General features: G+C 41.0%; 1 pseudogene; it reads left to right on the top strand.

Annotated features, from left to right (window-relative positions):
- The first annotated feature begins 6,782 nt into the window (after nucleotides 1-6,782).
- Nucleotides 6,783-21,833, top strand: LOC102867156 (annotated as a pseudogene).
- Nucleotides 21,834-22,868: the final 1,035 nt, after the last annotated feature.

Genomic DNA, 22,868 nt, shown 5'->3' with positions numbered 1-22,868 from the left:
CAGTTAATCACACCCATAGCTGACCCTCCAGTGGGTTTTCAGAGGCAGTTCATCACACAGGAGGAGACTGCCCATTCTTCTCCGAGCAGCTGGTGGCCTTGAATCATGTATCTTTGGGTTTGCAGCAAAGCTTCTTACCACTAGGCGCCTAGAGCTCCTTTCTACTAGGACTTTGAAGCAGCCTGCCTCATCTTGCTTCCTTGGAGTGTCTGGTGTATGTGAACTGCCCCCCTCTTGGTAAGCAATTGAACACTTAGCCACAGCACTACTAGAATTTCTAGTTCAGGAGACAGCAGCTTTCACTTTATATTTAAATAAAGGCTTACTTTCTATTATAGCATATCTTGATCTTGAGTGTTTCTTAAGAACTTACAGAAGAGCCTTAGTGTAACTTGAACAATACCTTGCCAATGTGTTAAAGGCATGCAAAAGTATTGTTTTGTCACATGTGCTCAATGAACCCACATGGACACACAGTCTTTATCACATGAGAGATTGTAGTTTTGGAGTTCTTAGAGAGATGTCTGGTTATGTGACATCATTATTGTTCTGTAGCATTGGGTTGGACTGACCTCTAGCAGGTTTTCAGAAGCAGTAAATTTCATCATTGCCCATCTTTCTCCCACAGGGCAGCTGAAGGTTTGGTAGTACAACTTCTCACCACTAAACCACCAGACTGCAGTTATAATTTATGCACATCTTAATAACATAATTAACTGGAATGGTAGCAATAGGAGTCTTATAGAGAATCAGGCAGATATAAGAGACCCAACAAAGAAACACTGTAGACCACAGAAAAGACATCTTAACAGCAAAAACCTGGGCTTTGATCCATTGACTGGAGAGTGGTAAAGAAGTGGAGAGAGTGGGTGTGAGCATTCATGAAGATACTTATCTTTCTATAAAAGTCTGTCCATATTATTTCAGTTGTAACCTTATTTTTCTTAGGTATGCACACCAAAATATTTAGATTGGATTTGACAATGTGTTGTCATATTAGATTTATGTATTCATGCATCTTCTCTCTCAATAAAAGTGTGATAAAATACTTGCCTGTTGTTAAGTTTATCTTACACTCCTTGTTGTTAGATGCCACCCAGTCAACTAGTAACGTATTAACAACACATCTAAATCCTATCCTGTACCATCCTCAGCATCTCCGATCTGCCAAGTCTATTGTTACAGTCACTGTGTGAACCCATCTTGTTGAATGTCTCCTATTTATTTTTTCTAAATCTCCACCTTTGCAGGAATCATGTCCTATCCTTTCTCCCCTACTGCCCTCACCCCCTCACCAGTCTGTAGTTCTCCACTTTCTATTTTCTTTTCAATCCTGGCCAAGCTCCATAAAGGAGACAAATTTAACAGTGTTCTTCTCTATCAAAATGATGATTCTTTCTTCTGGGAAACTGGGTTAAAACCTTGTTAATGTCCACAGGGGCAGCAAGAGAGGAGCTAATAAATATTTGTAAATGATAAGAATGCCAGACAGCGAGGTTAGGAATAAATTTCTATTTCCACTTTGGGCTTTCTAGGTCTTCTACCTTTGGCAGGGTACTGAAACATTGAAGGTGAATTTGTGAATAGCAAAACAAGCCCTATCCTGACTACATGACAAGGCATCTAGGAAGGTTAAATGACATTATATATGTAAAAAAGGATTGAAAGACATAACCTCTTCTGTAGAGATGAAGACTTAACTGCTCTGTGTATGTAGTTTAACATTTCGAGTAGCTGAGGAGGAGGGAGAGATATTCTAATTGTGGAAACAGCATTTACATAATTGGTACCAGCAACCCCAGGTGTTTTCTGTCAAGGTACAAATGATGACTGCACTGCTGTGGTGACATGTCCCAATTCTGATATTGGGTAAATAAAGACAGGGGAGCTAAAACCTATGCGATCAGTATCGACAACTAGCAGGCTGGCAATTATTCTCAGGGACAAGCAATAGTGCACGTTCACCAACTTTCTGAAAACCAAAGTTGACTTCTGTAGGACAAAGTCCTGTGTAAGAGAGAACTCATTCTTCTACTTGATCATCACACTTTCTGTGCTGGTACAAGGGAGCTCCAGTGGCTTAGTGGTTAAGAAATATGATGCCAACTCAAAGGGATATGGTTCAAATCCATCAGCTGGTCTATCGAGGAGAAAGATGAGCACTCTCCTTCCATGCCATTAATGGCCTCTGAAAACCTACTAGAGGGTTAGCTATGAGTTGGATCAGACTTGATGGTACACAACAAAAGCAACAACAGTGCCGCTACAAAAGTGATCTGGTGGCCTGCCAACCCAAAGACAAGCTGTTTGAATGCACCAATTTCTCCCCAGGATAAATATTAATAGTCTGCTCATGTATGATTACAGGCTCAGAAAACCCATTAGAGGGTCAGCTATGAGTTGTTTCCCACTTGGTGGGAAATAACAATAATGATGTACTGCTATAAATAACCAGGATAGGTGTGTGTCAGAGATAGTGAGATTGGCTCAGGATGGAGCAGGATTTAGAAAGAGCTATTGTGTATAGGGGGCCTAGGAGTTGAAGGCAACTTCATAGCTTGGCCTGTCTGGCCTTATTAGTGGCATCCATCAAATGCTTCCAGACCCACATTCTGTCCCTTAGATTCCTGGATGACTTCTTTGAAGTTAATTAGCTTGAGGGAGCTCAAGTATTGGAATATCTCAAAGCAATGGTTCTTAACTGGGTTGTTTTGGGGTCCCCGCCACCAAGTGCCATTTGAGTTTGGGAGTTGGCAGGACTTTTATCAAATGGGTTGTTCTTTTGTTCTATCAAGTCATTTCCAATCCACAACCACACCATGAGACAGAGTACAACTATCCTGACCAGTCAGCTTCCTGCTGTCCTCTTTATGGAACCAGATTCTCAGGCCTTTCTTCACAAAGCCACAGAGCGAGTTCAAACAGTGACTCTTTTCATTTGAAGCCAAATGCCCACATTTCAGCAGCAGCCAAAGATGCTGCAAAACTCTGTATTATACAGTACATCCTCTTACAACAAATAGTTACCTGGCTGAAAATGTCAATGGGGCCAAGTTTAAGAGATCCTGTCTTAAAGGAATAAAATAATGTCAGTAAGCTTGGTTTGTAGCAGAAGATGAGGCCAAAAATATGTGTTCTCTTTCAGTGGTTCCTTGTTTGCTGTTCTCTTCCAGAAACTCCACTCCCTTGAACAGCCAAGCTGCCCCCAGTGGAATCTAAAATATCACTGATTCATCACCAACTATCCAGCTCACAATAGGGAGGAAATTTAAGGGCAGCTCTATCAAAGGAAGCATAAATCTGCCCTTTCCATTGGCCTTAAAGAAACAGGATTTGATGATCTCAGCTGGGGCTTAATGAGCTGGTGTCCACATCAGAAAGCTGCTCTGTGTTTGACGTGTTTGACAGTGTATTAGGGGGAAAACAGAAAGGAAAAAAAAATACTGGAAGGCTAATTGAGCACCGCAGCTGAGCAAACTGTGGAAGTCCTGTCCTCTAGCTAAAGGTTGCTATGCTTCGGTGGAGCCAGAGACAGATTCTGCCATGAGGATGTCACTCTTCCACATTGAAAAAAAAATTATATATGACTTTAAACATAACAAGAGCCGGAGTATTGAGGAAGCATGAATGTTAGATGCAGAAACTGCTGTCGACGAGAACCACCCAACTGTGGCTAACAGTCTAACTTCTTCTGTGTTAGATGTATCCATGTCAAAGGGTACCAGGTGCTTAATGTTCTGCTTTGGGACACGGTAGAAAGCTGTGCTATGTAAGCCCATCATCACAGACAGCCTGGGTCATTCTCATGGGATAAGGTCATTATACAGAATTTCTGGTTTGATCAAGGTCTCCAGGAAACAACCATCCCCGACTGATAAGCTACTCCAGGTGACATCAGAGAGAGACATCAGAATGGTAGGAGGGGATGTCATCCACAAGCAGAAAGGATGAGAGATGATATAAGATTCTAAAACAGCCTTGGGCAAGGTACTCCAGCCCTGGAACGTGGGGAAATGACTAAGGCCATGTCTGGTCAGAAGGGTAACAAGAACATTGGTGTGCATCGATCCTATCAGACCTGGACAGGAAGACTAATATGCCAGCTGCTTGCTGTCTGGCTAATTAGGAGCTCTCACTCTCACGTTTCTTATTTGAGAAACAGATTATCAGAATTCAGAGAATTATTTTAAGTTTAACAAAAATCATACATTCACCTGGTTTATGAAGAATAACTAGATTCATGTCTATAATTCTTGCATATGGTTTTGTTTTATATATTGTTTTATATATTTTTGTTGCTGTCGATTGTCATCGAGACAAGCACGATTCATAGCAACCCAATGAACAAAAGAACTGAAACCTTTCTATACATATTGTCGTATCTGGAAGAGAAAATACCAGAAAATGGCCAAAATTATTGGGGCAGGTATTGCTGCCAGTTTAGGGCCTGTGTCAGGAAAAGGAAGTCTTACTCATATACAATGCCACCCAAAGGTAATAAAGGAGGTCAGAATTGCTTCCACTGTGGAAAGCTGGGCCACTTCAGTAGACAGTGTCATAGACGAGAGCCACAAATAGGCAAGGGAGTAGAGAGGAAGCTCCCACTCACTTGCTTTAAGTGTGGCTCTGAAGGACACCTGGCCAAGGTGGCCCACATCAGGTCCTCGTGGCAGACAGGACTGGCAGGCCCCAGCTCCCAGATGGAAACAAAGGAGGATGCTTCAATGATTTAGACTCTCCCAGAAGAGCTGTGGGTGAGCATTAACATTACTGGTAAGTATATTAATTTTCTCCTGGGTACAGAGCCTACTAATTGGTCCTAAAAGCCTTCTGAGGTCCCAACTCTTCTCACTATTTCTTAGTTGTTGGAATGGACAGAAAACCTCATAAGCAGTTCCTTACTTTACCTCTACCTTGCATTCGAACTTCCGAGTTGTAAAACAACCCAGTGGTAGATGGAATTTCCTCCAGGACTTAAGAACCCTAAATGACATAGCTGAGCCTCTACATCTTGTGGTTCCTAATCTCTACACTATAATAGACAAAGTGCTGTTCTATAGGCCTTCTACTGTAAGAACCACCTTCCCTCTGTAACTTGATTTATGCCACTATTAGAACCTCTACTTGGAATATTATTGCTTTTTAATTTTGACTCATGTAATTTTAACTTGTTAGTTAAATTTGTATCTTCTAGGCTGCAACACTTCCATGATACATCTTCAAGGATATGAACATGTACAGCTAAGCACAACTGATAACAGTGAATCTAAATTCCAAAATCAATCTCCATAATTGTCTATGTGTTTCCTACTGCCAAAGGGGCCCTTTAGAGTAGTGAGAGAAGATCTTCACCCTGAAACCCACAGCGTCCCTTTTCAGCAGGAAGTAGCTAAGAGAATACGCCATCCCCTTTTCCTTATGAATCAGGATGAAGTCTCTCTCAGGGAGGAGTGATAGGGAATGGCAAAGGACACACTGACAAAGGAGATTAATCAGAACTGGCTTCGACAAGCACTGTGGCAATTGGACAATTAAAACAGACATTCGGGGTGGGGGGGGGGGGAGAAGAACGAACTGGGGAGGAGGGTAGAGAAAACAGTGCAACAATGAATGAATGAAAACCCAAAATCTCTGTAAATGTCCACTAAAACTAATAAAATTTAATAATAATTAAAAAAAATATTGTCGTATCTTAAAATTCATAGTTGCTAGAGGCGTGTTGTTTAGGAATTGGATGCCACTCCTGCTTCCAGTATAAGTAATAAAATGATTAAAATTAACTGATATTACAAATGGATCTGGAGGTGGTATAATTAACAGCACAAATGTCTGATCATGGTCTCCAGTCACAGCATCCCACCTAACGGCCTCTATGGCATGCCATATTTACAAATTTACTCCCGTGGTTTAAAGTGTCTATAGTCTTATAGGGAACTCTGATGGCTTAGTGGTTAGAAACTGCACTGCCAACCCAAAAGCACAGAGTTTGAATCCACCAGCTGCTCTACAGGTAAAAGATGAGCATCTCCTCCCCTGCAATTTACTATTGCCTTTGAAAATCTTATGGAAGGTCAGCTGTGGGTTCCCAATGGTAGACAACAAAGTCTTACTAAATAAGCACATTCCAGGAAGCCTATATGTCAATACTTAATAAACCTTAGAGAACTCTGGTGGTCCAATGGTAAGAAACTGTGCTGCCACCTCAAAGGTTTATGGATCGAATCTACTGGTTATTCCTACAGAGAAAGATAGGCAATTTCTTCTCTTGTGATATATAGCCTCTGAAAATCTGCTGGTGAATCAGATATGTGTAATTTCCAATATGAGGGCATATAACTACAACAATAAATCTCACCAAAAAACATGTTCACAGATTAAAAAGCTTCAGGGGAAAAATAAATTCAGAATTATCATATCTAGCATCAATATCTACTAAATCAAATCACCAGCTGCTTCTTGGGGGGAGAAGAATGAATAACTTCCTTCCCTGCAATTTACTGCTTCTGAAAACTCACTGGAAGGGTAGCTTTGAGTTGGTTCTGACTCAACAGCAATAGAATCTAGAATGAGTCTAAATAGTCTTGGCCAAGTAAATTTATTCGTCTAAGTTACTGCAATCTTATCTCCAGTTAAACACAATTCTGATATCCCTCTGAAAAAGCCATTTTAATTATGGAATGATAGCAGAGATGCAAACATAGCAAACATTTCAGAGTGCTATAGAAACAAATGGCATTGCTATTACTTTTATCCCACAAACTTCACATATATACATGCACGCCATGTCTGGTTACCCAATAAGCAAGGTCAGCAGAGGATTATATGTGCTTACTTAGTGATCTGCAGTGAACAGCTTCACATTTCCTGACCATATCACAGGTTCTTTGTTTTTAGGTAGTGTTGGGGAATGTTGGGGAGGAAGGGAGGGCCTCTGGCCAGGACAGATAGCCTAAGCTCTGGATAAGTGCAAGCCTCCCAACGGCCTTTAATATGGGAAAGAGAAAGCTCTCTTATGTTTGGCTGTACCAGCTTGAGAAAGCTCACCACCTGGGAAGACAGCTGCCACATCTGTTCATCTGGGAGTGGTCTGCATGAGGCTTATGTTCTCCTATCCAATCTTCATGTTGCACGTCTGCAAGGCCACCCTATCCTGTTTTCCTGTTTACATGCTCTTATATAAGTGTGCTACAGCCCCCAGTAAAATTGAGCTGGATTGACTCTCTGAACGGCTCCCGGAGTGGGGTGTCTCCATCGTGCTTACTCCCATCAGGATGTCACTGTTCGTTGCCGGCGAACGGACAGTGAAAAGGTAGTTTCTGTCTCTCTCTCCCAACAGCCACTCCTTACAGAATCAAAGTGTCTTCTCAAAGCACTTTCCCTGACAGGTCCAAAGTGCTCAGTGAGCAAGACAGCACAGCCTTACTTGTGCTTACTGACTAATCTGCACAACAGGTCCAACTCACTACTGTCAAGTTGGTTCGAGCTCGTGGTCATGCTCCTTTTGGTCTCCAAAGCTACAAACAGTAAAGGGCTAAGATGCCCATCATTATCCTTTGGAGTTGCTGGTGGATTCAAACCACTTAAGACGTGCAATCTCTGCACTTAAGACATGCAGCATGCTATGGACTGTCCACCTGAGCCTAATAATCTGTAGTGTACATTTTCACGTGTTTGATGTGATGAAGAACCTGTTACACTATTTATTATTTATAAGTAAGTAATTGGGTCTCCCCCAGAATTCAGGCCAGGTGGTGAGGCTATGGCAAGGCCTGACGGTTGCTGGGGCCACCTTCGGCTGTTATGCCATAGTCAACTGGGCTGTATAGAACAACAGCAAGTAATCAGAAGGAAGCCTGTGCTTGCCTTGTTTATCAGGGGAGCACCAGAGGCTTACTCATAATAAGTTGCCCTGACCTGAAGACACAGGGCTTGAATCCACCAGTTGGTCCATAGCAGAAAGATGGGAAATCTCCTCCAGTGTGATTTACTCCCTCTGAAAACCTTCTGAGTCATGTCTGATTCAACAATAATTAGCAACAACAACACTGCTGAACTTACAGATCCAGAGAGTTCACTACTAGTAACTTCTTTGAACTTAAACGATGTTAAGAGATTGAGATTGTTCACAGCTTCAGTTTGTTCGGCTCCATGGTCAACACTCTTGGCACCAGTAGCCAGGAAATAAAAAAACGTATTGCGATGGGAAAGTCTGTGGTTAGGGAACCTCTCTAAAGTACTCAAGAGCAACAGTGTCTCTCTAGAGACTAAGGTGCGCCTGATACAGGCCATGGTTTTTGCAATCACTTGTTATGCATCAGAGAGTTGGACAATGACTAGGGAGGATAGAAGGAGAATTGACGCCTTTGAGCTGTGGTGCTGGAGAAGAGTACTGAATGTACCATGGACTACCAAGAAAACAAATAGATTTATCCTATAGAGGGTTAAACCAGGCTGCTCCTTGGAGGCAAGGATTCTGGGGCTTCGCCTAACATACTTTGGACATGTTGTAAGGAGAGACAGGTCCTTGGAGAGGGACATCATGTGGGGCAGAGTGGAGGGTCAGCGCAGGAGGGGAAGACTCTCTATGAGGTGGATTGATTCAGTGACTGGGGTAATCAGGATGGGTGTGTCAGAGGCAATGAGATTGGCGCAGGATAGAGCAGGGTTTAGGGCTGTTGTACATAGGGTAGCTATGAGTCACAAACGACTCGACGGCACATAACAATAAGCAACAACAACAATCAAGAGCTAGCATTGGAGCTGAGGGCAAGATAAGCATCTTAGAGGAAAAAATTAGTGTGGAATCACAGAAACACTGGGACTAAATGCATGAGGTGAAAAACATTGGAGACAAACAATGATCAAAGGAGGTTGCATGTCTTTCTCCCTAAGCTTTTCTCCTCTTGAAATGACTGTAATAACCCTGGAGAAGAACTTCAAATGATCTCTTTTTAAAATTTATTAGTTTATTGAGTGTACTATTTGTTTGTTGTTGTTACATGCCGTCGAGTCGCCTGCGACTCACAGCGACCCTATGTACAACAGCCCTAAACTCCGCTCTGTCCTGTGCCAATCGCACTGTCTCTGACACTCCCATCCCAATTATCCCAGTCACTGAATCAATCCACCTCATAGAGGGCCTTCCTCTCCTGCGCTGTCCCTCCACCCTCCCAAGCATGATGTTCCTCTCCAAGGACCAGTCTCTCCTCACAACATGTCCAAAGTATGTTAGATGGAGCCTCAGAATCCTTGCCTCCAAGGAGCCACCCAGTTTAACCCTCTTCAGGACAAATCTGTTTGTTTTCCTAGCAGTCCATGGTATTCTTAATACTCTTCTCCAGCACCACAGCTCAAAGGCATCAATTCTCCTTCTATCCTCCTTGGTCACGGTCCAACTCTCTGATGAATAACAAGTGACTGTGAAGACCATGGCCTGTATCAGATGCACCTTAGTCTCCAAAGAGATACCATTGCTCTTCAGCACTTTGGAGAGGTCCCTAACAGCAGACTTTCCCATGGCAATGCACCTTTTAATTTCCTGGCTGCTGGTGCCAAGACTGTTGACTATGGAGCCAAGCAAACTAAAGCTGTGAACAATCTCAATCTCTTCACCATCCATCCTGATGCTGCCAATTGGTCCAGTGGTGAGATCTTTGTCTTCTTGACACTGAGCCTCAATCCATATTGGAGGCTGCAGTCCTTGATCCTCTGCAGCAGGCGCTTCAGGTCTTCTTCAGTTTCAGCAAGCAGGGTTGTGTCATCCGCATAACGCAGATTGTTGATAAATCGTCCACCAGTCTTGCCCCACATTTCTCCGGATAATCTGTTCTGCATATAGGTTGAAAAGGTATGGAGATAGGATGCATCCCTGGCGTACGCCCTTCCCAATTTTGAACCATGCAGTGTTCCCTTGCTCTGTTCTGACGACTGCCTCCTGGTCCAAGTATAAGTTTCGCATTAGAACGATCAAGTGTTCTGGGATTCCCATTCTTCTCAGAGTCAGCCATAGTTTGTTATGATCTACACAGTCAAATTCCTTTGCATAGTCAATGAAACACAGATAGACATTCCTCTGGTATTCCCTGCTTTCAGCCAAGATCCATCTAACATCAGCTACAATATCTCTAGTACCACGACCCCTTCTAAACCCATCCTGGACTTCTGGTAGTTCTCTCTTGATGTGCTGTTCCAGTAATTTTTGGATAATCTTCAGTAAAATCTTGCTTGCATGTGAAATCAGTGAGATTGTTCTGTAGAGTGTACTATTAAGCACCCATTTGTAACATATGGCAACTGTACTTGACAGACCATTATTAAGTCAGAAAAAGGACTAGGAATTCAGTTGATGGATAAGGATAAGCATGACAACAGCTGTTCATCCTTATAGTCAGAGGAACACTATCTTGACTTAAGGTTCATTTTGTCTTTTCTCATGGTAAGCAGAACAGAGCAGAGATCAGAGAACCTCTTAGAGATACAGTAGCAGAGCAGAGTTGATACTTTTTTTTTTAATTTTTTAATTTTTATTTTATTTTTTGTGTGAGTGTACCATCAAATCAGATCTGACTGGTACAGGAGGAGATTGTCCCTCCTTCCCCGGCAGAGCATCTGGTGGATTAGAACCATGCGCCTTTGGGATTGTAGTTGCAGCTCCTTGCCATTAGGCCACCAGAGCTCCCCTCGAGTTGATACTTTTAGAAGCTTTTTCTCAGTAATCCTAGAGTAGGTAAAATAAAAAAAAATGTAGTTCTTACAAGTCTAGAGTGCTATGGAGGGTCTTAATCACAGGACAAAAGAAAAAAAATCATAATCATTAAATGCTGGCTTTGTACCATGTGCTAAAGCAGAGCTAGGCTGTAATCACATTAGAATGGTATGTTGTTTTTATGCGCCATCAGGCCACCTGCAACTCATAGTGACCCTATGTACACGAGCTCCGAAGCCTGTCCTAGACTGAGCCACTCCCATCATCTCCGACAGCCCCAATCCTACTTCTCCAGTCACTGAGTCAATCCATGTCAGCCAGGGTCTTCCTCTCACACTCTGTCTCACCACTTTTCCAAGCATGAAAGGACTGGTCTCTACATGCACCCAAGTTATGTGAGATGAAGCTACAAAATACTTACACATTTGTCCCAGGAAACTATTTTCTTCGGAAAACTTCCACATATAGAAGACAAATCAACACCCCCTTGAAAGTTAGAAACAAAATAGTGGAAGTATCCACTAAGATCAGTTTGGTGGTCCTTTCTCTCTTTTATGAAGAGGATATTTGATCTTATTTTTCAAAGTTCTTCTTTGGCAATTCCCGTCATGACTCACGGCTCCTCTCACTCTGTTGTTTTTCCGTCTAGCAGAACTAAAGCTGACTGAGCACATTCTACTTGTACAGTGAAGCCCAGGAAGATTTCCCCTAAAAGTCTCTTTGGTTGTAAGCTTCTTCTAAGATTCTCAACCTTTTGCCATCACACATTTATACCTGCACCTCAGCTGTCCTCTCCTAGGGCTAGGGGACATAGACAGTGGGCAGGACAGAGGTCTAACCTCTAGCTTTGCTGCTGGCCATTCAGTTTTCAACTTAAGAGGAAGAATCGCGCACATCTCTTCATTAACCAGAGATCTAGGGACCCTCTCCCAGAAAGAAAGAAATGAAAGGAAGTAAAATGTGTATAAAATGCACAGACTCATAGAATTTAACTCAAAGGATCACAGCACTGTGTTATTGTATCATTCGCCTAAAAACATGTTACTGTTATTGTTGTCTGGTTCCGTTGAGTCAAATAAGACTCAGAGTGACCCTACAAAGCGCAGATCTGAGCTCTGTCCTAGCCTGTGTCATCCTCATCGTTTCTGACGTAGCCGAGCCCATGGCCGCAGTGGCTATGCCATAGCCTCACAAGCTCAATGGAGGGTCCCTTTAAGTCAGAGTCAAGTGGAAGGCATTGGATTTGGTTGGAGGTTAGGGAGACTGTCATTTATAACTAGTGTCATATTGCTAGTTTTGTCTTGTACAATAATATATAGAACAAAAAAGAAATGGTTGCTCCTCCAGAGTTATGGATTGATAGAGAAAGCTCTGTGGAACTCTTAAATGTCACTTTTAATCATGCTAAATGGGAATAAATGAGGAAATCACAGAAGCTTCTAGAATTTCTCCCTGGCCCATTTACTACAAAATTCATTTTCCCCTACTACATGTGCTTCCACATGATTTGTTTTGTTCTCCTTGTCTTCGCTCCATCTTCCCCCACTTCATACCTTTTACACATCCTAGCCAGCATGGTTCAAAATTGGGAAGGGTGTGCGCCAGGGATGTGTCCTATCTCCATACCTTTTCAACCTGTATGCAGAGCAGATTATCCAAGAGGCTGGGCTCTATGAGGAGAAGCGTGGCGTTAGGATTGGAGGAAGATCTATCAACAATCTGTCTTATGCAGATGACACAACCCTGCTCACTGAAACTGAGGAGGACCTCATGCACTTACTGCAGAGGGTCAAGGACTGCAGCCTTCAGTATGGACTAAGGCTCAATTTCAAGAAGACAAAGATTCTCACCACTGGACATCATCAGGATGGATGGCGAGGAGATTGAGGTTGTTCACAGCTTCAGTTTGCTTGGCTTCACGGTCAACACTCTTGGCACCAGCAGCCAGAAAACAAAAAAACGTATTGCGATCGGAAAGTCTGCTGTTAGGGACCTCTCTAAAGTACTCAAGAGCAACGGTGTCTCTCTGGAGACTAAGGTCCGCCTGATACAGACCATGGTTTTTGCAATCACTTGTTATGCATCAGAGAGTTGGACAATGACTAGGGAGGACAGAAGGAGAATTGATGCCTTTGAGCTGTGGTGCTGGAGAAGAGTATTGAATGTACTGCCAAAAAAACAAACAGATTCATCCTAGAGAGGGTTAAACCAGGCTACTCCTTGGAGGCAAGGATTCTGGGGCTTCATCTGACATACTTTGGACATGTTGTAAGGAGAGACAGGTCTTTGGAGAGGGACATCATTCTTGGTAGGGTAGAGGGACAGTGCAGGAGGGGAAGACCCTCTATGAGGTGGATTGATTCAGTGACTGGGGTAATCGGGATGGGTGTGTCAGAGGCAATGCGATTGGCACAGGATAGAGCAGGGTTTACGACTGTTGTACATAGGGTCGCTATGAATCGCAAATGACTCGACGGCACATAACAACAACAACAACAGCCAACATAACCCTACACGCATGCACACATGTATACATACACATAACACAAAACTGAGCTCTTAGAGCACTCAAGCCAACTTTTTCATTGCATTTGTCCAGTGCCCATCTATTACTGAGTCCTTCCCAAACTCAAAGAGTTAAATATGTATGTGTGCTTCTCCATGAGTGAGTAGGTGCATTCTGAAAAAGGAGTGGGGGAAGATGGGCACTTCCCTCCCCTAAAAACATGTTGTCTGGTTCCATCAAGTCAAGTAAGACTCAGAGTGACCCTACAAACCGCAGATCTGAGCTCTGTTCTAGCCTGTGTCATCCTCCTCATTTCTGATGTAGCCGAGCTCACGGCCACAGTCACTGTGTCACGGCCTCACAAGCTCAATGGAGAGTCTCTTTAAGTCAGAGTCGACTGGATGGCATTGAACTTGGTTTGGGGTTAGGGTCCAGTCAGGCAGGAGGGCAGATGGATCTGATCACATTTTCAGCCAGATTGGAAAGAACTGCAAAGAATGACTATGGTCACTTTTAAGAAAAAGAAAAGAAAAAAAAAGTGGAAGAGAAGCAGGAGATTCTCATGCTTGTGATGAAACAGGGCCCAGAACACGGGAAGCTTTGTGCTGCGGACACTGAGTGCTTCTTTAGAGGCTGGGCCAAGAATAAAACCCTCAGTACCTGCAGAGCTGGATGTTCACTGTAGTGAACATGTTAGAACCAGATCAGCAAATTTCCCCTATCAGCTTCTCCCCAGAAACAAAGACACAGCTTCTTCCTAGGGAACTTCTGTCAGGAGAGTCTGGTCTTCAGCGGACCTTTAAGTGTTAGGAGGATATATTGTTCTTCCCTGGGCCAATTCCAGAACACAGTCCTGACAGCAAATAGGGCAGGTGGGATTTTCTTTTTCATGGTTTTGCTCATTTATCCATCACATCTGTGCACTGCAGGTACAGCAAGAGCTATTCTTTTAGCAGCCCAGCTGTCTTGAGAGAAAAAAAATAAAAAGAGAGAGCCAGAAGTCCCTAACTAATGGGATTATCCAGGTCTTTGTTCTCCCTCCAAGGCACATTCTCCAGGGCTTGCTTCAAACCGAAGCAAGGTAAAAGATGACTCAGACCTTCAGTCAACCAGGACAGCCCAGTTACAAACTCCTGAGTATGTAACTCACGTACCAAGGAGGCCTTGTCAATCTCATGGCATCCCTGATCACCATAAGAGAGGCTCCAAATACCTAATATGTTCTTGGATAACTAATAATTGCATTTCCTTTTGAGAGTTTAAACAGCAAATTATTCTGGGAGGGATCCAGACATTTAAATTCATTTTTAAGAATAAAAACTAGAAAGCATAAATATGACAACAGAATGAGAGTAGCAATTTAGGAAGGGCAGTCACTCGATGAAAAAGACTTTTATTTAAGAAGTAATCTTTAAAATTAGGGAATATTGGCAAAGAAGTCCAGATTTCTCGGGGACTTTAGAATTCTTGTGCTCTGGTTTTTCTCAGACCTTAGCCAACTGTTCTCTGACAAAGAAAAAGTCTGCTGAAACAGCATGGAACTTAGCAAGCCACACATCTATCTCCTTCTCAAATTGGCTGCTCCTACACAATACTAAGCATTTGTCTGGGGCATGTGCTTCCATTCGTTTTTCTCAATAGTGAGAGTAGAGGGTGGTGTTTTATTTTATTTATTTTTTACTGAAGTGTTATGAGCTGAACTATTACACTCAAAAGTATAATCTTCAGTCCCCACTCTGAGAACCTGTGGTTGTGAATTTGAGAGTGGTCTTTGCTGAAGTAATCAAATTAAGATGAGCTCATTATAAAGAGAGACAAGTTCAGAGACACACAGACACAAGGGAACGAAGATCATGTGATGAAGCAGGCTGACTGGAGTTTTGCAGCTACTAGCCAAGGAATGCCAAAAAACATCAGATGCTTGGAAGAGGCAAAGGCTTCTTCCCAAGAGCAGAAAGAGGCAGCACAGCCCTGCTGACATCAGAATTGGGATTTCTAACTTCCAAGATGGGGAAAGAGTAGATTTCTGTTGTTTTAAACCACCCAATCTGTGGTAATTTATTACAACAGCCGTTGGAAATGAACAACATACTCACACCAAACTACTCATATTTTTACTTTGTGTTGGGAGACAATTTGCCACAGTTCTTGCACATTTTTACATATTTTCTGAGCATATTCACTGACAATTTCGTCTTTCCAGACTATCTTTTCAAGGATGCCTGAAAAGCAAAAAGGCCTGGGCAGATAGAGGTAGCATCTGCCCCTGGGGCAGAAGGCAGAATATTTTGTTATCCAGGGAGTTGGTATCTCCTCCCACGTGAATAAGTGCCTCTGGAAACCTGCTGGAGTGTCAGCTATGGGTCCATTCCAACTCAATAGCAGACAAGAACAGAGCAAAGAAAAACCAGGCTTGTTTGCAGCCCCTTTGTGAAGGTTGAGGGCTTGCTAAACTCAGAGTTCCTAATCTTGAGTACTGTTACTGCTGTGACTAACTCTGTCTTTGAGGAGTCTTAGGAGGAGTCATGTCAACACCCATGGAACTGTAACAGGTTAGCTTATTTTGTAAGTAGGGTAAAAACCTCCACTCCTTCTCTGCTCTTGATACTGTGTTCTTTTGTGTCTAAAACTCCTGACTGCTTACTCTCCTGTCTCCTCCACCCTTGAGTGAACATATGTCTTCCCCTCACCTGTCCCCAAGCTTGTCATTAGGAAAAGCAAGGCCATTCCACCATAGTTATGTGCATAGATCGACCGACACTCATGACTAATAACATGAGCATCTTCTGAGTGTTTGTCAGAAATGCAGGCTCTCTCACCCTATGACAAATCTAAGAACCAAAATGTAGATTTCAACAGGACTGTTATTGTTAAGTGCCATCATTGTTGTTAAGGCAAGTCATAGAGACCCTATGAACAAAAGACCTGAACACTTGCATAACTTTCATCCTTTCTCCAGGTTCATAGGGTTTCCGGAGGCAAACTATTTTCAGAAATGCAGGCTCTCTCACCCTATGACAAATCTAAGAACCAAAATGTAGATTTCAACAGGACTGTTATTGTTAAGTGCCATCATTGTTGTTAAGGCAAGTCATAGAGACCCTATGAACAAAAGACCTGAACACTTGCATAACTTTCATCCTTTCTCCAGGTTCATAGGGTTTCCGGAGGCAAACTATTTCAGAAGTGGATGCCACTCCTGTGTCAACAGGATACCTAAGTGATTAACTTTGCACATTAAGTCTGAGAAGCACTGAATTAGACAACAATAAGGGTCACAACTTCTGCTTCATTGTATGATGGTAGCTCGATGAGGGAGAGTCACTGCTGTGGTTGTGAAGTCTTATGAAGCAATATTAATATCCGTGATAAAAAGTAGAAGAGTAGAGAACAAAGAGTGCTTTTTGAAAAGTAGGAATGTTTAAGCAGAAGTATGACCAACTCTAAACTCTTGATTTTACAAGTAAATTTCTTTGGTTGGTACATTAAAAATCAATCAATCAATCAAAGCTCCAGCACCCCTTATAGCCTTTCGGGGCCACACTCCCCTTGAAAGAAGATTGGTACTCTTGGAAGAGAGCTTCCCAAGCAAAATGTGGCATTTACGCTTCTGCAGTTCAGATGCACTTATCTCAGATACAGAAGAAATTGTGGGCTTTTAGGAATAGAGTGCTGAAATTTTCTCTCCCTCATTCAACTGATTTCTTATTCTGGTATGTCCAATAGGGACTTGACAACATTACTGTCTTCTCACATTTTAAACTTTTTATAACATCAAGAGCCTGACATCCTAATAGAATCTTATTTGATGCACCAATATGAATTTCAATTCATATCAATCCCATATGACAGAATAGAATTGCCACAGAGAGGTTTTTGGGCTAGTGATTAAGGAGCTCTGGTGGCATACTGGGTAGGACGTTGTGCGGCAAAGTGAAAGGTGGCACGTCTCTGGTGGTTCAAATCTACAATTGTCTCCTGGGGAAAAAGATGTTTGCTCTCCAGTCCTTGAAACACCAGCAGAGGGTTCAGCTATGATATCGGCTTGAATGGCAATTGGAGTTAAGTTGAACTGAGTCTTCACAGGATCAGATCACCATGTTTCTCCCATATATTGAAGCTATAATTTATTTCTGTTCCAATCCATAATACTTGGTACTAATAGCCAGAAGATTAGAAGGTGTACTTCACTGGAAAAGTCTGCAGCCAGGACCTCTCCAAAGTATTGAGGTGCAATGATGTTAGTTTTAAGGTATGCCTGATTCAGGCTATGGTCTTTTCAATCACTTGCTATGTATCTGAGAGCTGAGCCATGAATGAGTTCACAACATTGCCCTACAGATTCTTTCTTTGTTGTATCCTTAATAATTAACTGAAGTACTTAAGTGTTGCAGTATACTTTATACTAGCCAATTTGTTTTTCTTATAAACATTGTTATTTTCACTTTACTCTGCAAAGATTACCATCTGTGATGTAGAACACGCTAAGTAAACCTTCAAAATGGTTATTTTGCTCCCATAGTAGACATTTTATTTCACTATCATTTCTGAGAAAATAGACCAATTTAATCTTATTAAAGCATTATGTGTGGTTACTGAATAAATCTGTTAAGATTTCTATTTATCTGGCTCGTTGTTACTGAGTTAGAATCAGCTCGTAACTGACCCATCAGCGGGTTGCTGAGGCTGAAAGTCACATTTGAGGAGGCTGCCTGCCTTTCTCCCTCAGATTCGGTGGTGGGTTCGAATCATCAGACAGGTGCAGCTAAGGGTAAGAAGCTCGACTCTCGACGGCCTATGCCATTAAAGGACTTTGAAATAAATGGTCCTTTCTAAAATTTGATACTGTGGTTTCTTGTCGTTATTTACTTGTTGTTGTTTAATATAGAAGCCATCTTCTGAAACCTGAACATTAATCCCTAGAATCCTCTGACTCAGTATTTTAACAGCTCATTCTCTCTCAAAAAGAAAATTAACTTTTCTTCATTGTTACTGAATTTATAATTAAACTTTAAGTATAGTATGTTGTTGTTGTTATGTGCCATTGAGTCATTTGCGACTCATAGCGACCCTATATACAACCCTAAACCCTGCTCTGTCCTGTGCCAATCTCACTGTCTCTGATACACTCACCCCGATTACCCCATAATTTCTTTAAAATTACTTAAGCTGATTAAACATTTCCTACCATTTGGAGCAATAATTAGATTTCCATTGAGTTGGGAGAAAAGTTAGTATTTGCGCAAATGAATAATTGTTAATAGTAACCAATTCATAAACCAATAATCATATTTCTTATTTCATAGGAAACTCTTGTAATTTTTTTTTTGTTTGGAACACTTAAGGTACTTTCTCCAAGTTCAACTTTGTCTTCATGTTTCTCATGGCACTGTATTCATTCATATAGTGAGTGATATATCCTGCCTCTGTTTAAATTCACTGCATGGTCTAAAACCATACCTGTACTGCAAATTTTACACATTTATACTTTTATTATCAATATTTCCACACTCAAAAGAATTCTTGGTATAGATGTTTCTCTGGTTTATCCCATGCCAAAATTCAAGAGATAGGGCTCAATAAAAGAATAAAGCATATTTTATAGTCATTATATAAATTTTTCCCTGACATTGGTTTATTCCCTACCAGAATTCAAGGCAATAAGAACAAGAAATCATATCTTATAGTCATTACATAAATTTTTCCCTGACACTGAATTTTTCAATTTATATTCTTTAAAATTAATAATTTTAGTTTTGTTTTCACCCACATAACTAAAACATCATTTATTATTAATTATTCACTTTTCAATCTTACCATCAATTTCTTTATAGTTTTAAAGTTTCCAGAATTGCGATCTATGCGTTTGTGTTGTGGTGTTGGATAAGAATACTGAATATCCCATGGACTACCAAAAGAACAAACAGGTATGTCTTGGGAAAAGTGTAATCAGAGTGCACTTAGAGGCAGGAATGGCAGACCTTTGTCTCTTCGACTTTGGAGACATTGCTAGGAGAGGCTATCCCTTGGAAAAGGATACCATGCTTGGAAAGGTCAGCAAAAGAGACAAAGAACCCCAACAAGATTGAGCGGTGCAGTGACTGTAGCAATGGGTTCAAGTGTGTCAAAGACAGTAAAGATTACAGAGGACAGGGCAGGATTCAGATCTATCATGCATACGGTGATCATGAGTTGTACTTGACTAGATAGTAACTCACAACAAACAGCAACAACATATTACATTTCTGAAAAAACAAGGTATTAGAGAAGAATATTGCATATCCCAAGGGTTGCCAAAAGAATAAACAACTATGTCTTAGGTAAAGTGCAACCAGACTGTTCCTTGGACATGTAGCTAGGTGAGGCTGTTCTTCGGAAAGGGACATCACTTGAGCAATGGGCTCTAGTGTGTCAGAGAGGATGAGGACGGCACAGGATAGAACACAGTTCAAATCTATCATTCAAAGGGTCACTACAAGTCATACTCTACTCAATAGCACCTAACAACAACAAAAACAAGTCCTAGACCTTATTAACAAAGATGATAGAATGTATAAATACATCTGTAGAGATATTTATTGAATTTTATCAGTATACGTTAAAATATTTCTAGCTACGAATCATCAGTAGATTAAAAAAGCTGGGATAAGTTCAATTTTACATTCATAGAGTTTGCCAAATTCTTCCATTCCAAGTCCCACTTTATGACATTCTCATACATTTACACAGTACCTTTTGAAGAAAAATCTCACTTGTGGTGTTGCCATGAAGTTGTTTTCAGTGGAATAACATAATTGCAACATTCATTTTTCTTCCCACTAGTTGCTGATATTTGTTAACATTTTTGTTTGGATTGTGGCATAAATATAAAATTTAAATATGTAAATGGAATATGTGATAGCACATTTAAATAGAGACTGAATACAAGAATGAAATCATTAAACAATTATAGGGGTTTTTAAATTTAATTTAAATATTATATTTAAAATATGCATTAAAATAAAATACATTCACCTGACAAATTTCTATTTACATGAAACTCTAGTTGTGCTGGATGCTGTTTAACCAGCTCTGTTAGATTTCTCACTGTAAGAGTTCTCAATGCCAGGTGGTTCTTACATCTTTGCTGGGCATAAGTCAAGTTCCTATGACTGCGGTGAAATATAGAGTAGAGATAGTGAACTCTGATTAACCTGCAAATTGTCTCAATAAAAACAGTCATCACTCATACTTGTGATTACAATGTTGTTTGTCAGCACTGTGTTAGCTATAATTCAAACATAAGTAATATAGTCGTGGTCTTGCTTATAAAGTTAAAAAAAAAAAATCATTGAATGGAAAAAAAGTCCAGCAAAAAAAATCAACATTTTCAATTTTGGTTCAGGATATCTTCCCAGACCCAAATTTGGCTTTCAGTTTTATTCCAGCAAAAATTTGGGGGTATTTTTTTAGTTTAAGTTCGCAGTTCCCTTCTGGTTAGAAGCCTTGCCTTCTTTGGTGAAGGTCCTTGGTGAGTTTGAACTGTCAAGGATTCTGTTAGCTAGGAGTACTTATCCACTCAGTGCTCCTCTTCTTGGCCAGTCAATATATCCTTTTTCTTTGTCCATTCAAATAACAAAACTTGATAGGAGCCAGGGTTCCCTAATACTCATGTCTTTAGAGACGTTCCAACTCACAGTGACCCGCCATTAGGTTTCCAAGGCTGTAAATCTCAGTGGGAAGAGACTGTCCTTCTTTCTCCCAAGAGTATCAGTCTTTGGTTTAGCACTCCAAAGCTCCACCCTATGACACCAGAGCTCAAAGCTCCACCCTATGACGCCAGAGCTCAAAGCTCCACACTATGGTACCAGAGCTCTCTGAAATGAATGTGTGGTTTGTTATTCAAATGGACAAAGAAAAACTATATGTTGACTGGCCAAGAAGAGGAATTTCTCGAAGGAAGAAATCAAATGTGATGACAAATTCACCAAATCCCAAACTGTCGGAAGCTTGCTTTCTCATGTGACTGAAGTGTTTGATGACAAGTACACATGGTGCCTATGATTTAAGCATGCAGTCTCAGACCCAGCTATTTTGCATAGTTTAGATTTGAATGAAAAGGAACAGCAAGTACTCATTGACAATATTAATAGATGTTTGACTCCACAAGCTGTTAAAATTTGAACAGATATTGAAGTAGAATGCTACAGTTACGAAAGCTTTGATGCCATTAAAAAGCCCGGAGAGTGGATTTGAGCTCTTGCACAGCAAATGTGGCTGTCAAGATTCACCTAGTAGCTCCTGTTTGGTATCTGAAGACTACAAACATTCTGGAAAGAATGGAGGATCTCTCTGGCCTCAGCCACGCCATGGCTGTTATCAAAGAAAACTGAAGAAAAGAGGGATATTTTCTATGTCAAATGGAGCCCAACGTGGTCACAGATATAGATGAGACTAAACTTTCAAGGCAGCTGGAAAGATTTGAAAGAGAAAATGCAGAAATGAGTGGAAATGATAATGGAAGAAATGGAGGTCAAAGCTGAAGGTTATCTGTGGAAAACCAAGTCTAATTTTACAACCACAGACCATGTCATTCCTGTCAGGACTGTATACACTCTAGACTTGAAATTTTTCCAGTACTGATAACTTTAAATATTTCTTGTCTTTCCAAGTATTTAAATATTCTAACAAACTAAAACATGAAATGCCCTCTTAAATTCCAACTGTTTTTACCCAGTAACTCCAACATATCAAACATTTTTTAAGGGAGTGGCTTATCTTCACTGGAGACTAAATCCTTTTAACAAAGAACATTCATAAAATCAGGTCTTTTCTTTCTAAATAGACTTAATAACTCTAATAATTACAAATACCAACAGATTCTGTTGTCATTGAGTTACTTTGGATCCTAGGTATGCCCCAAAATACAAAATGCATGTACAGAATGTAAAAATGTTTGTAGTCTTCAGATACCAAACAGGAGCTACTAGGTGAATCTTGACAGCCACGTTTGCTGTGCAAGAGCTCAAATCCACTCTCTGGGCTTTTTAATGGCATCAAAGCTTTCATAGCTGTAACATACTACTTCAATATCTGCTCAAATTTTAACAGCTTGTGGAGTCAAACATCTACTAATATTGTCAATGAGTACTTGCTATGTCCATGGTCTATTCATCTAAGCAGTTGTAAAATCATTAAGCCTGTTACTCACTAAAGAGAAAATGGGGGGGGGAGAGAAAATGGGAAAAGACAAGCACAAGAGAATGTGCAAGCCTCAATACCAACGAGAAACAACCATCAAGAGAGGAATATATCTATTTGGATCCAGGTACTTCTTGCTGGGAAGGCACTGGATACAGAGGAGGGTTAAGACAGTCAGAGATCTAAAAGGAATACTAGATTGACAGAGTCACAGACTTACTAGACTTACAGATAATGAAGGAAAGAAGAATCATTATTAAGAACTGACCATCAGAGAAGGTCTTCTCCTAGAAGTAACATCTTGAATTTGCTGTAATCAAGGATGCTTTGGGCAGAATATTAAATGATCCAGGAAGTATTAAAAGAAGATGGAAGGGATATACTGAGTCATTATATAGAAAGGAATTGGCAGATACAGAGGAATTTAAAGAAATAACATATGAGCAAGAGCCTATGGTGATGAAGGAAGAAGTTCAA

The sequence above is a fragment of the Elephantulus edwardii genome, unplaced genomic scaffold (genome assembly GCF_000299155.1).
Source record: "Elephantulus edwardii isolate Elephantulus edwardi_28Jun2011 unplaced genomic scaffold, EleEdw1.0 scaffold00076, whole genome shotgun sequence".
Taxonomy (NCBI): Eukaryota; Metazoa; Chordata; class Mammalia; order Macroscelidea; family Macroscelididae; genus Elephantulus; species Elephantulus edwardii.
The sequence above is the reverse complement of the archived record's forward strand: the minus strand, read 5'-3'. Positions and strand labels throughout refer to the sequence as shown.